Source organism: Rhinopithecus bieti, unplaced genomic scaffold (genome assembly GCF_001698545.2).
Source record: "Rhinopithecus bieti isolate Rb0 unplaced genomic scaffold, ASM169854v2 scaffold_3734, whole genome shotgun sequence".
NCBI lineage: Eukaryota > Metazoa > Chordata > Mammalia > Primates > Cercopithecidae > Rhinopithecus > Rhinopithecus bieti.
This window is the reverse complement of record NW_016804423.1, coordinates 5154427-5167482: the sequence shown is the minus strand read 5'-3', so window position 1 is coordinate 5167482 and position 13056 is coordinate 5154427. Positions and strand designations below refer to the sequence as shown.

Here is a 13056-nt window from a genome sequence, read left to right as displayed (position 1 = left end):
ATGTCCCAAATATTTGATCCATTTTTTAAAAAAGAGAGCCCAAGTACACGACAGATAAAATTAAAGGCAGCGCTTCAGTACATCGACTTCATTTACATTCTGGTTTTGGTAAGTACTCCTTGATATTTAGAAAGCTTTTTATCCCCATTTCATAAGCCTCTAAAAATGAGGGCATTGAATCTTGCTGTCAATAGGAAGAAATAAATGTCAAAGATCAGGTTCATTTAAAAACAGATTAAAACAATTAGATTCTAAAGCTGGCACGATGCATTTTATACTCGAGATAAAGTAAAACTGTTTCTTTTTTCTTTTCTTAGATTTGAGATCCTGTATATGTGTGTTTTGCAAATGGCAAGAAAAAAAAAAAAAAAAAAAAAAAAAAAACAAAACAATGTCTGTGCCACCAGTGGTGCTTGTTTTGGAATTGTTTACACAGAGGGAGTCAAATTAAGGTGCTCAAATTTCAATCCTAAGCACAATATTTTGAAGTCAGAGGTGATTAATTAAAACTATCATATACAGTTTTCATATGTTAAACATCAGAAAATATTAATCCTCTAGTCCAAAATGGAATTATTGTCAATAAAGGTCAGCATTAGTTATTTACGCAGAAATAATATAATGAAAACACTGAGATGTAACTTCACCATTAAAGAAAAAAATGTAAACATGTACAAGTAGTTTTATGAATTAGAACAGAGGGGGAAGAAAAGTGGCTGGGCCTCCTGGCCTTCTGAAGACAAGCAGGCTGGGGGGCTTCACCCATCATAGCCACCCCGGGGAGCGCCCACCACGAGTCAGTTCCCACACAGGCCCCTCCGTCTGCCGCTGCTGACCATCGGGTGCTGAGTCTTCAGGATGAAAGGTCCTGCGCCTTGGGAGGAAGACCTGGGACCCCACTCTCCCTGGCTCTCCAGCAACTTGTTGCCATGGTTTGGGTCTGTGTCCTCACCTGAATCTCATGTTCAGTTACAATTCTCAGTGCTGGAGGTGGGGCCTGGTGGGAGGGGATGGGGTCACGGGGGCGGGTTCCCTGGTTTAACACCATCCCCCTTGGTGGTGTCATCACGGTGGTGAGCTCTGGTGAGATCTGGTTGTTTAAACTGTGTGGCACCTCCCTGCTCTCACTCTTGCTCCTGCTCTGGCCACGAGAGACACGCGCTCCTGCTTCTCCTTCCGCCATCATTGGAAGCTTCCTGAGGCCTCCCCGGAAGCAGACGCTGCCATGCTTCCTGTAAGGCCCGCAGAACCGGAAGCCCATTAAACCTCTGTGCTTAGAAATTACCCGGTCTCGGGTATTTCCTTACAGCAATGCGAGAACGGACTTACACATTTGTGAACAGTCTCTTGTTGACTTTGTCATTTCTCTTGCCGTGGGAGCTTATTCGCCTATTGTTTTAAATTGAACAGTTCAAGGCTCTGGTGCAGGAGGCTGTGGGGCTGCTCCTCCAGTCTAGGATTATTGAGGAGAAGGTATCATAGAGTCAGAATTTAAATCCAGAGGGTGCCTTAGAGAGTATCCATCCCCTCCTTTGACAAATGAAGACACTAAAGCTCAATACATTAGGAAGTGACTCCCCAAACTACGTTAATCAAATAATCTGTGTGTGTCTGCTTTTCCTCAGTGTTTACATCATCCATGCTTAGAATGTGTCTTATGAAGCATTATGTATATGTAATGCAGCAAGGGTTTCTCCCTGAAAATTGGTTATGAAATGGATACTGCGTCTTGTAATTAACAATGTCATAGCCCATAGGAGCCATGAGCGTGAGGCTGCATCTGTTTTATTCAAGAAAGTGTATCCCGTGCCTCAGCAAACTCCCTCCCTGGGCCTGACGCATTAGCTAACCTAAGCCAGCAGTGTGTAAAGTGATCATCCATCTCGACCAAGCCATGTTTAACTTAGGAATGCAAGCAAGCTATTGCTTTAGATAATATACAAGCATAATTCAGAATGCTTACAAACTTAAAGTACAGAAGGAAAAGTCTTTGATAATTGTTGACATCCTATAATGCTAACCCTTTCACTAATTTAAAAATAGAAAGAATTTTCCTTACCTGAATTGAGGGTCTGTACTGCGAGCCTTCAATAATTGTGATTCTTAGGAAACAATTATGAAATGTTACCTTTAAAATCAGAGATAAAATAAGGATGCCAGCTGTCACCAACTCCGTGCAATGTGCTGCTTAAAGTCCTACCTGGTGTATTCAGTCAAGAGAAGAAAGGAAAGATTTATGGACTAATAAGGAAAATAATTTTTAAACATACTGTTGGAATCTGCAGACAATGTGATTATCTACATAAAAAACCTAGCACAATGCACAAATATTTATATTTCACAAGCACTAAGCAAGGTTGCATAATCAAAACCAAGATCACAGTACAAAAATCAATGGCATTTTTACTCACCAGCAAAGTACAGGTAGAAAATACCACTTTCAAAGAAACAATTTGCAATAGCAGCAGCAACAACAAAATCATGAATTTGTGTGGTGATTTGTGATGTTTACCAAATATTTCCAGTTCTTTTGCCAAGCATATGGGGGATCACCTAGGCCTTCTCCACTGAATTTAGTGTGGCCCCATGAGCAGAAGTGGTGTGTGTTAAGAAGCAGTGAGCTGCTCTCAGCCTCCTGCTGTGGTGGCAGCAAGTTTCATGTGAGGCTGCCCCATCAGCCCCGGTTCCGGCTGGAGCAGCATCACCAGACAGCCTGTGTGTTCACAAGCAAGGACGCGTAGTGGGCATTTATTGCTTGAGGTCACTGAGACTTGGGGTTGTTTGTTACTGCAGTGAAATCTACTCTCATCCTCACTAGTCTAGAAATAGAAGAAAGATGCTATGGTAACAAGTAAACCTCAAATACATGGCCTTGTCTTAGTAGTGAGTCGAAGACGGGCAACTGTTATTGAAGGCTGAGAAGATGCCGTCTACATCGTCATGCTGAAGGAAGCATTTGGGTCCCTCTGCAGGAGCCATAGAGTCAGTTCACGTGTGTGTTACATGTGTTACTATCAGGTATTGGTTGGTGCAATGGTCTTCTAGAACTGTTGTAGCAAAAGTACCATACACTGGCTGGCTCCAAGAACAGACATGTATTCGCTCATGGTTCTGGAGGCCAGGAGCCCAAAATCAAAGTGTGGCCAGCGGGCTGCGCTGCCACAGAAGGACCTGGGGGAGCCCTTCCGTGTTTCTTCCCAGCTCCTGGAGGCTCCCAGAGGGACCTGGCCTCCCTTGGCTTATGGCAGCTCCACTCCAGTCTCTGCTTCCTCTGCCCCAGGACTGGTGTCAGCCCAGGAAATGTGAGTGGAAGTGCACATGCCGCCTCCAGGCTGAAGTCTGAAGGCCCCTTTCCTTCTGGAAAAAATTGTGACTAGCAACAATTGAGATGGTGTCTTCTTTGTCGCTGTGGGTCACAAACTGAGTGGAGCCCACAGTTAAAGTGAGAGATAAACTTTTATCATTTTAAGTACTGAGCTCTTGGGCACATCAGTTACTACGGTGTGACTTAGCCTGGATTAAATAGCACAGTTCTTGGGAATAAACCGACAAGCAATGTGCAGCTATGGCAGAAAATTGCAGAACTCCGTTCAGCGACATTAAGAAAACTTAAACAAACATCCATGGTTTGAAGACTCAGTATTACAACGGTGTCAGTGACACTCATTTGGCTCTGGAGATGTAATGCATTTCTAATCAATACCTCAACACAGACATTTGAGGAGACTGGCCAGGAGCAGGAAGAACCTAGATGTTTCTAAACAAGAAACATATATGGTGAGGGCTTGGAACAGCCCGGCCACACATCAAGACTTAGGTATTAGTCACGGTGCAATCAGAACCTTCATGAATATTGTGAGATAAGGAATTTATTCAATCAGTAAGACCATGCACTTATGGAAGAAACAGAGGCATCTGGGTTCAGAGCAGATGCTGTAGATTCAGAAGAAAGTCACCGGTCAGCACCGCGGCAGCACTGGCGCAGGTGAGGAGGTCAGAGCTGGGAGGGGCTGGAAGCTGGAGTCACCAGCTGCAGAGCTGTGCACCAAGGGTTGCTGGGGGGTTCATGGGAGGTGAGGGTGCCTCAAGATTGTTCCTGGAGGTCCCGGCCCAGCGTCCAGTTGCCAGGCTGGGGCTGATGTCAGCAGGGCCAACCCTCAGGAAGAGGATGCTGGGCAGAGCCGACACCTGTGGGTCTGTCTGGCCCCACACCTGGCCAGTGCACCTGCAGGATGTCAGCCACTGCTCTGCCTTCCGAGTCCACTGAGACCTTGTATGGGGTGGGGGTTCCGGGAAATGCAGCCCCAGCTTAGCAGCCCCACTGAACAAATGCAGTGCAACAACCCCCAACTCAGTATGAAGTTAGAGTAGTTAAGATGGTGGGACACTTGTGCAGAGGGAGAAAATGTCAAAAGGGTGCAAACTCAGAAAGAGACCTGTGGACCTCAGGAGGATCACAAGAGAAAGACGACGCCCTATTCAACAAAAGGTCAATTCCTTGAGAAATACGATTTCTCTCCATGTAAAAAAAAAAAAAAAAAAAAAACAGAAGAAACTGAAAACCTCACACCATAAACAAGAGTTTCTTCCAGAGGGATGGAAGGTTCAGGTGTCAAAGGTCAAACCCTACGATCTAAGGTTTCCTACACAAAACACTGAAAGTACTAACCATAAAAGAAAAGATTAATAAAATCAACTATGTTTAATTTAGCAAATTCTTTTTTGTCGAAAGTTACCGAAAGAGGGTAAAAGGACAAGCCAGAAATTGGGAAAAGATATTTGTAACACAACCAACCAGCAAAAGATTACCTAAAATATGTAAAGAACCCTCACAAATCAATGAAAAAGAGACCAAATGTTTATCAAATGAGCAAAATACACAGATGGCCAATTCACAGAGAAGCAAATCCAAATGGCATAAAAAAATTGAAAGGACCCTTACCTTCACTGAGATCTTTGAAAAACAAATTAAGGCAAGGGTGAGATACCATTTCACACAGGCAAAACCCACAGAGGTTGACAATGTGCCGTGCTGGCAAGGGCATGGAGCGGTGGGTGGTCTCACGCCCTGCCTCTGGGTGCACAAATGGGTACAGCCACTTCAGAGAAGATTTTAGAATTAAGTATGTGTACCCCTGACAACCTAGCAATTTCTAAATGTATGCCCTTGAGAAGTTCTCATAAATATGCACCAAGAAACATTTACAAGGATGTTCACAAAACTGCACCTGTGTGTGAGCCACTGGAAAGATGTGAGATCCCCGCAAGGGTGGGAGGGGTAGGTTGCGGCATGTTCCGCAGTGGAACTGCATTCGGCAAATGCATGAGAGTTTCGTGCACCAGCACGAACTCAGAAACATTTCTGAGTAAAAGAAAGTGACTTGAAGAGGCATATGTAGAGTAGGATTTGTTATCCAGGGATAAGTGTGTGGTCTAAATCCTGTATATACCCATATATATATGTACCTGTATGTTAGTTGTTATAAAGCCACTGTTTGGTCTTGAGATTAAAAATGATTTTAAAAGCTTGGAACAGCGGTTATTGCTGGCAGCAGTGACAGCAGGGCAGGCACATCCGGGAAAGGGCAACCGCAGAGTGCCCTGTATTGGAAACGCCCAGCACCCGGATTAGGGTGCAGATTCTGAACTGCTTGTCTTATTATGACATCATGACTTACACGCAGGGCACACACATTTTTCAGATAACAGTCTTTTTTGATGTGTGGTCTGGGTCTGCTAAAGGTGAACCCAGCCCGTCCTGAGGTTTCCCTCTTCCTCCTGCTTCTGCCTCCTCTGGCTGAGCGGGAATGCCGCCTCTGCGACGCTTACCCGCCGGCGCAGCACCTGTCCTCCCCCGGGTCTTCGAGGAACAGCGCTGGCTCATCTTCCCACAAGAGGTATCCCAGCATCTGGGGACAGTGACATTCTCTTCTTACGGAACTTAGTCTCTTCCACTGTCCTTCACCCGAGGCAATGCCATGTCTTTTCAGTGTCTTGATCACCTTTCTCTGAACTTGCTTGGGGTTGTCTACATTCCTCTCCAGGTGCCCACCCATGATGGAAGGTGACATTGCTGGTGAAGTCTGACTCCTTGAGGGTGGCGTGGGTCCTTCCCCTCCTCTCAGCAGGGCGTTTCAGACAATACAGCCTAGGATTCTATGACTAATGGATAAGTCATCCTGTTGGCTTATCTTAAGTAGATTGACGATTGAAACCTAAAGGCGTTTTTACAAGTGTTGGTGCTAAGACTCCCCAGTCAGGATGTACATGATTGGGTTTTGCATCCTAGATCTCATATTCACATCTAATACATGTTATCTTTAAAACTTTTGTTCCTCCAGGCAGCAGGAACTCTGGAGACACAATTCTGCTCTTCAAAGTAGCCCCTGTCCCAGCTGTAAGCCATCATTTTATTTGGCCAATGTTTCACGTGCAGGGAGGTATTCACGTGGTTCAGTAATCCTCACAGCTGTCCCAGCGCCCGGCATTTAAATGACTGGCTGTCTTCATCCACCCTCTGTCCTTCTAAAATGAAGCTGCAGATGCTATCTTCTGGCCTCAAACACGGCAGTCAAATGTGAACGTGCTCTCCAAGTGGTGTGTGTGTTTGTATCTAGTTCAGCATTTCCGAGTTTCTGAGGAACGTCATGAGATACCCCTAAGAAAAGATTTTGTGGTCAAATTAATGGGGAACGTTCAGACTACTTCTGTCTTAAACACTCTATATTAATGTGTAAAAGGTCTCCGAGAACCTCTGCATTTAAACAACAATAACAAAAACCCACACCAAGAAAACTGTCCTCTGTAATCTGTGTGAGCCAGTATTCCTAGTCTCATCTGATGACATGTGGAAAACAGAACTCATGCCCTCTGCCCTTTGGGGCATGTTCTTCTGCAGCTAGACCTGCCTTTTGTATTCTGTAATTCTAGAAGGAGTGTCTCATGGCTGGCTGTTCCCTCTCCAAGCAACTGAATCTAGGTTCTAAATGAGCAGATCCTCTCCATCTAGGTTGCACGCTTTTCTCATTGTGCAACGTCAATTACTGTAGGCCTTGTAACCTGAAGATTGTGAAGGGAAGTAAATACTGTCACACATAAAATGATTACTCATGGACTGACCACTTACAAAAGTGTGGTCCACTCCAATGCCCTTCCCCTGGACAGCAGTAGTTCTAGGCTGCCACTGTCACCACCATATGGCCTTTGGTCAGGGTTGCTTAGACACAAGCAAATACAAAGCACATTGGGAGAAGGAAGGTGGAAATTGTGAAGCAGGCAGAGAATTTGGGGGTTGGTGAGGCTCGTAGAGTTATTGGCCAGGGGTGATCTGGTCAGAGGCAAACTGATGAGAAAAAAAATGATCACGCAGGTCGACCCAGTGAGAGTTGCAAAAGGAAATGACCTGAACTCAGGAGTAGGAGGAGCCCTTGGGAAACCTCAGGAAGTCCTTACGGAAGGAGTAGGAGGAGCCCTCGAAAAACTCACGAAGCCCTTGAACTTCTGCAGGAGCAACGCTGCTTTCCAGCAAGAGGCCAAAGTCACATGTCAAGGGCATTCCAGGTGGCTGCTGTCTAATCTTCTCAGAGAAAAATTCACACAGAAAGATGTGTATATGTGATTGATACTTTTGGTCTAACAATGAAAACATAGTTACATTTATTACATGTTTTGTTAAAATGCAATAAAACAAATCACTTACTGTACAATTACGTTTCCTTTTATGAAGCTAAAAATTTCAAGTAAGGCGTTTTGGCCGTGAAGTTCTGGTCTTGATTTGAGGAGGATTTCACCCCTGTTCCAGGGCAGAGATGCTTGTGGTTCTTCCTCAGCAATGGGGCCGCCTCTGTGAGGAAGCTCACACGGGACAGGTCTGAGCAGAGAGGTGCAAGGGCAGCCTGAGGTGGCGGACAGCAGCACTGGCTCTCCCCATAAGACACCGGTGGTGACTGTTGCCCTGGTGTCCAGCCGAGCCTGGCCCTCTCTGGAGTCCGTCCTGGTTGCCTTTGCACAGTGCAGAGGTTGACACTCAAGGTTTCAGGACTTCACTGCCTTGAGGTGGCTGCAGGATGCTGTTTCTTTGCCCCTGTCTCGGGGGTGCCAACTCTGCAGGGCTGCTGGTACAGGCAGCCTCTTTGGGGGCAGCATTCCTCTAAGGTCCGTGTCAACGGCAAATGGTTTTTTTTTTTTTTTCCCACCTCATTTTGAGGGAGAAGCCACTTTCTGCTTAGAGTGAGTATAAAACCAGCTTCCTCCGAGGCAGAAGCCCAGGCCTGGTGGCACCTCCTGTGGGGCCTGGATCATCGTCCTGAAAGAATAATCCCAAATGCTATAATCCTGAAAAATCAAAATCCTTGAAGTCTAAATCCCAGAAGTCTAAAATCCTGACATTTAAAATCCCAAAACCACAGTCGCAGGACAGTTGCATCATGTCAGGTGAGACAATGACCTTGTTATGGTCTTCACTGGAAATTAAGCGTGGTTTAATCGTATCCCTGCGATACGATTTTCCACATGTTGAATTTGCTTTTTAGTTTCTCCCACCATTTTAAATCGTCAGCATTATTTCTTACAATGTGCCACGCTGTGTATTTCACCTCCCGTCATTTCGATACTGGGGGGTGGGGGGTCAATTGTGTGGAGGCTTTTGGAAAGTTTTTTTAATGCATCTTTTGCAAATTTGACTTCACAAAAGTGCGTGATCATAATCTTGAATTCGTGTGTAAGCATTGTGTGTGTGTCTGTGTGTCTGTGTGTGTATTTTGTGTGTGTGTGTCTGTGTGTCTGTGTATGTGTGTCTGTGTGTGTCTGTGTGTAAGCATTTTGTGTGTGTCTGTGTGTGTGTAAGCATTTTGTGTGTGTGTATGTGTCCATGTGTATGTGTGTCTGTGTGTGTAAGCATTTTGTGTGTGTGTCTGTGTGTGTGTAAGCATTTTGTGGGTGTGTATGTGTCCATGTGTATGTGTGTCTGTGTGTGTGTATTTTGTGTGTGTGTCTGTGTGTGTCTGTGTGTCTGTGTGTGTGTGTATATTGTGTGCGTATACATTGTGTGTGTGTGTACATAGAAACATTGAAACTCCCTCCAAAAATGAAGAGATGTCCTTTTTGTGCATCTGCGTTTGTGAAGGATAAAGTTTCTGGAGGTCTCAGCTCCTTGGGTGGCCACATGTGTGGAGATGACCCATCTCGTTTCTGATGCGTCTCGTCGAAGGCTGAGGCTGTTGGCCACAGTATTTCAGGTGACTGGAGGATAAAGCTGGGTGCACAGAGTGACCCATGACAGTGATGTCGTTTACACATTTCCCTTTTTCACCTGTTTTTTCATGAATCCGCTTCATCTGCTCATAGCTGTTGTGCCCAGGCAGCTGTCCTTAGATACCTGAACATTTGTGCTTGCAAAAATATGCGTGTTCTTACGGCCTGTTTCATCACATCGAGTGTTCTGTCGTGTTTTATAAATCCTCGATAAAATGTAAATAAGTATTGTTTACAATAATTTAAAATCATTTTTTCCAGAACGGCATTGTTGGGATTTTGATCTTCTGGGATGTCAACATTCGGGATTATGGAGGTTGGGATGGTGTCATTGGGGTCACGATCGACCCCTTCCTGGGAAATGTTTCAAGCTTCCTCCACAAACCCTCAGAAGTCACCATTGAATCATTCCCTCCTGATACAGCGTGGTGACCATGCCGTTGCTGGTTGTATTCTTGTCACGAGGGCCCGTGTGACCCCACGGAGCAGCCTGTGGTGTGTGAATCGAGGCTGGCTGTGCAGCTGTAGCTTCCATGTTAAATGCTTTCAGTTGCCTCTGGTGTTTCACTCACGGTGCTAGGATCCACAGGGATAGGGCGGGGCAAGGTGCTGTGAGTGCATCTGGGTCAGACCGAAGGGGCAGGAGGAGGAGACGAGTGAGGAAGGTTTGGATGAACAGCAGCACCTGAGCTTAGTTTAAGGCCTGTGAGTTTCCATGAGTGGAGAAGGACAGTGCACTGACACGGACTCAGAAGTCTCTAAAGCATCTAGAACTCAACTTCTTCTCCCCCCAGGAAGGCCCCAACCCAGGTACCTTCTAAAATCGTATTTCATGTGTCCTCACTTCTGCCAGTTCCTATTCAAGGCAATTATGGCTTTAGCAAAGGATTCTGATGATACTACGGAAAGGGCATGTGTCCCTTGTTTGTGGTAGGAACACCCAGACAGGATCATCCATGGTCTGCATTTCAGCTGCCCACATGCTGGCTTAGGGGTGCAGGTGACTGACACGTCAGGGTAGATGCCACCAAGATAACCGTGTGTTATCCTGCTGGCCATGGTGGGGTTGACTTGGGCTCTCATCAACACGTCCTGGTCTTTGCGTGTAACATTCAGTTATTTCACAGGGCAGTGTGTCTGGAAAATTGCTTATGTTGTTCAAGCACCAGGCAGGCAGGGTCCCTTGTGTTCTGATTTGGGGAGGGCTGTGCCTTCAGGATCAAATCCCGTAGGGGAGGTANTAGCTGTTGTGCCCAGGCAGCTGTCCTTAGATACCTGAACATTTGTGCTTGCAAAAATATGCGTGTTCTTACGGCCTGTTTCATCACATCGAGTGTTCTGTCGTGTTTTATAAATCCTCGATAAAAATGTAAATAAGTATTGTTTACAATAATTTAAAATCATTTTTTCCAGAACGGCATTGTTGGGATTTTGATCTTCTGGGATGTCAACATTCGGGATTATGGAGGTTGGGATGGTGTCATTGGGGTCACGATCGACCCCCTTCCTGGGAAATGTTTCAAGCTTCCTCCACAAACCCTCAGAAGTCACCATTGAATCATTCCCTCCTGATACAGCGTGGTGACCATGCCGTTGCTGGTTGTATTCTTGTCACGAGGGCCCGTGTGACCCCACGGAGCAGCCTGTGGTGTGTGAATCGAGGCTGGCTGTGCAGCTGTAGCTTCCATGTTAAATGCTTTCAGTTGCCTCTGGTGTTTCACTCACGGTGCTAGGATCCACAGGGATAGGGCGGGGCAAGGTGCTGTGAGTGCATCTGGGTCAGACCGAAGGGGCAGGAGGAGGAGACGAGTGAGGAAGGTTTGGATGAACAGCAGCACCTGAGCTTAGTTTAAGGCCTGTGAGTTTCCATGAGTGGAGAAGGACAGTGCACTGACACGGACTCAGAAGTCTCTAAAGCATCTAGAACTCAACTTCTTCTCCCCCCAGGAAGGCCCCAACCCAGGTACCTTCTAAAATCGTATTTCATGTGTCCTCACTTCTGCCAGTTCCTATTCAAGGCAATTATGGCTTTAGCAAAGGATTCTGATGATACTACGGAAAGGGCATGTGTCCCTTGTTTGTGGTAGGAACACCCAGACAGGATCATCCATGGTCTGCATTTCAGCTGCCCACATGCTGGCTTAGGGGTGCAGGTGACTGACACGTCAGGGTAGATGCCACCAAGATAACCGTGTGTTATCCTGCTGGCCATGGTGGGGTTGACTTGGGCTCTCATCAACACGTCCTGGTCTTTGCGTGTAACATTCAGTTATTTCACAGGGCAGTGTGTCTGGAAAATTGCTTATGTTGTTCAAGCACCAGGCAGGCAGGGTCCCTTGTCTAGTGATTGGGGGAGGGCTGTGCATTCAGGATCAAAGACTGTAGGGGAGGTAAGTACGTAACCAGCAGAGATGTATCACCACGATGGTGGATGCTGCGTGCCATGGGGTCAGGGAGACTTCCTGGCTGTAACAGTGATGAAGTAACTGTTGTCATTCTCTCGGGCACTTCCCTCCAGGCCATCCCAACATGGTCACGCCTGGGATCCCAGCCATGCCTCAGACGCATCTGGCTGCAAATCTGGTCTTCTCTAAGGGTGCTTTTCTTCCCTGAAGACTGAGTAGGAGGGAGCAAGGAAGAGTCCCGCACACACTGAGGACACAGGACAATGGCTGCCCACGCATGAGCACTGCTGGTTTATCAAGGACGCACCCAGCCATTGCCATTGATGAAATTCTACTTTAGTGATGATCTCAGGGACAAACGTTTCCTTCAAAAACATACAAAATGATTTTGGATCTGTCATTTGCAGTCTAATTCCATGAGTCCCTGGGGGCGACGCTGGCTGGAGTTCACCTGGGTGCTGCACAGCCTGAGCCACTGCCCAAGGGCCTCGTCTCTTGCATCTCACTGGCTTCCAGCATAGGGCCAAGCCCATGGTAAGTTTTCGGGAACAGTTTGTTGATTGGTTTTTAAATCTTTCTCCAGGGTGGTAGATCAGTGGATGGAACACAGTGTTTCCAAATGCCTGTGTGACTTATAACCAGAGGACACCAGTCAGCACCTTTGAGCAGTTGCTGTGTGGCAGGTGCTGTGCTGAGCACTTTGCGTCCAAGATCATGTTAAATCCTCACAACAACCAGGAGGGGTGGACTCTGTTATTTCCATCATTTCTCAAAGAAGGAAATTGAGAGCTGAAAAGACGTAACTGTGTCACACCGCACACAAACGTATTTGGGTCTGGCTTGGAAAATAGTGTGCTAATTCTCGCATTCTTCTGCCATAAGCAGCCACACATGAAACGTACAAATGCTCCGGAACTCAAGCCTTGGTGATGGGAGCGCCCCCTGCAGGTGGGGAGCACTTGGCATTCTAGCGACGTCCCATTTATTAATGGTGAACTGTCCTGGGAGATGGGCGATGCGGTCCCCACACTATAAATGAGGACTTTGGAGGGAAGTGAAGTCTTCCAGGTCTTGGGGTGTGGTGACTGGGAGACCTTGTCCTTGTGTGCCGACTCGAGCATCTTTTTCTGATTCCTTTGTTATACATTAGAATTGGAAGCAGCAACCTAGTGTTAAGACATGTCACAGCCAGGGTTTATAAATGAATGTGTATGAGCAGAGCATGATGGTGCATGCCTGTAATCCCAGTGCTTTGGGAGGCAGAGGCAGGCACATTGCTTGAGCCCAGGAGTTCAATACCAGCCTGGGCAACATGGCGAAACCCCAGTACTACTAGACAAACGCAAAAAAAAAAAAAAAAAAAAAAAAAAAAGCCAGGTGTGGGGGCGGATGCCTTTAT

The 13056-nt window shown here is 46.4% G+C and overlaps 1 long non-coding RNA gene across 1 annotated transcript; it reads right to left on the bottom strand.

The window, feature by feature from the left end:
• Positions 1-764: 764 nt before the first annotated feature.
• LOC108527042 (uncharacterized) lies at positions 765-5583 on the bottom strand. Its single transcript, XR_001884672.1, has 4 exons — positions 5467-5583; positions 2060-2200; positions 1330-1453; positions 765-1232 (listed from the first exon to the last, which is right to left on the bottom strand). It is a non-coding gene; the product is annotated as an uncharacterized LOC108527042 (long non-coding RNA).
• Between the last annotated feature and the right edge of the window lie 7473 nt (positions 5584-13056).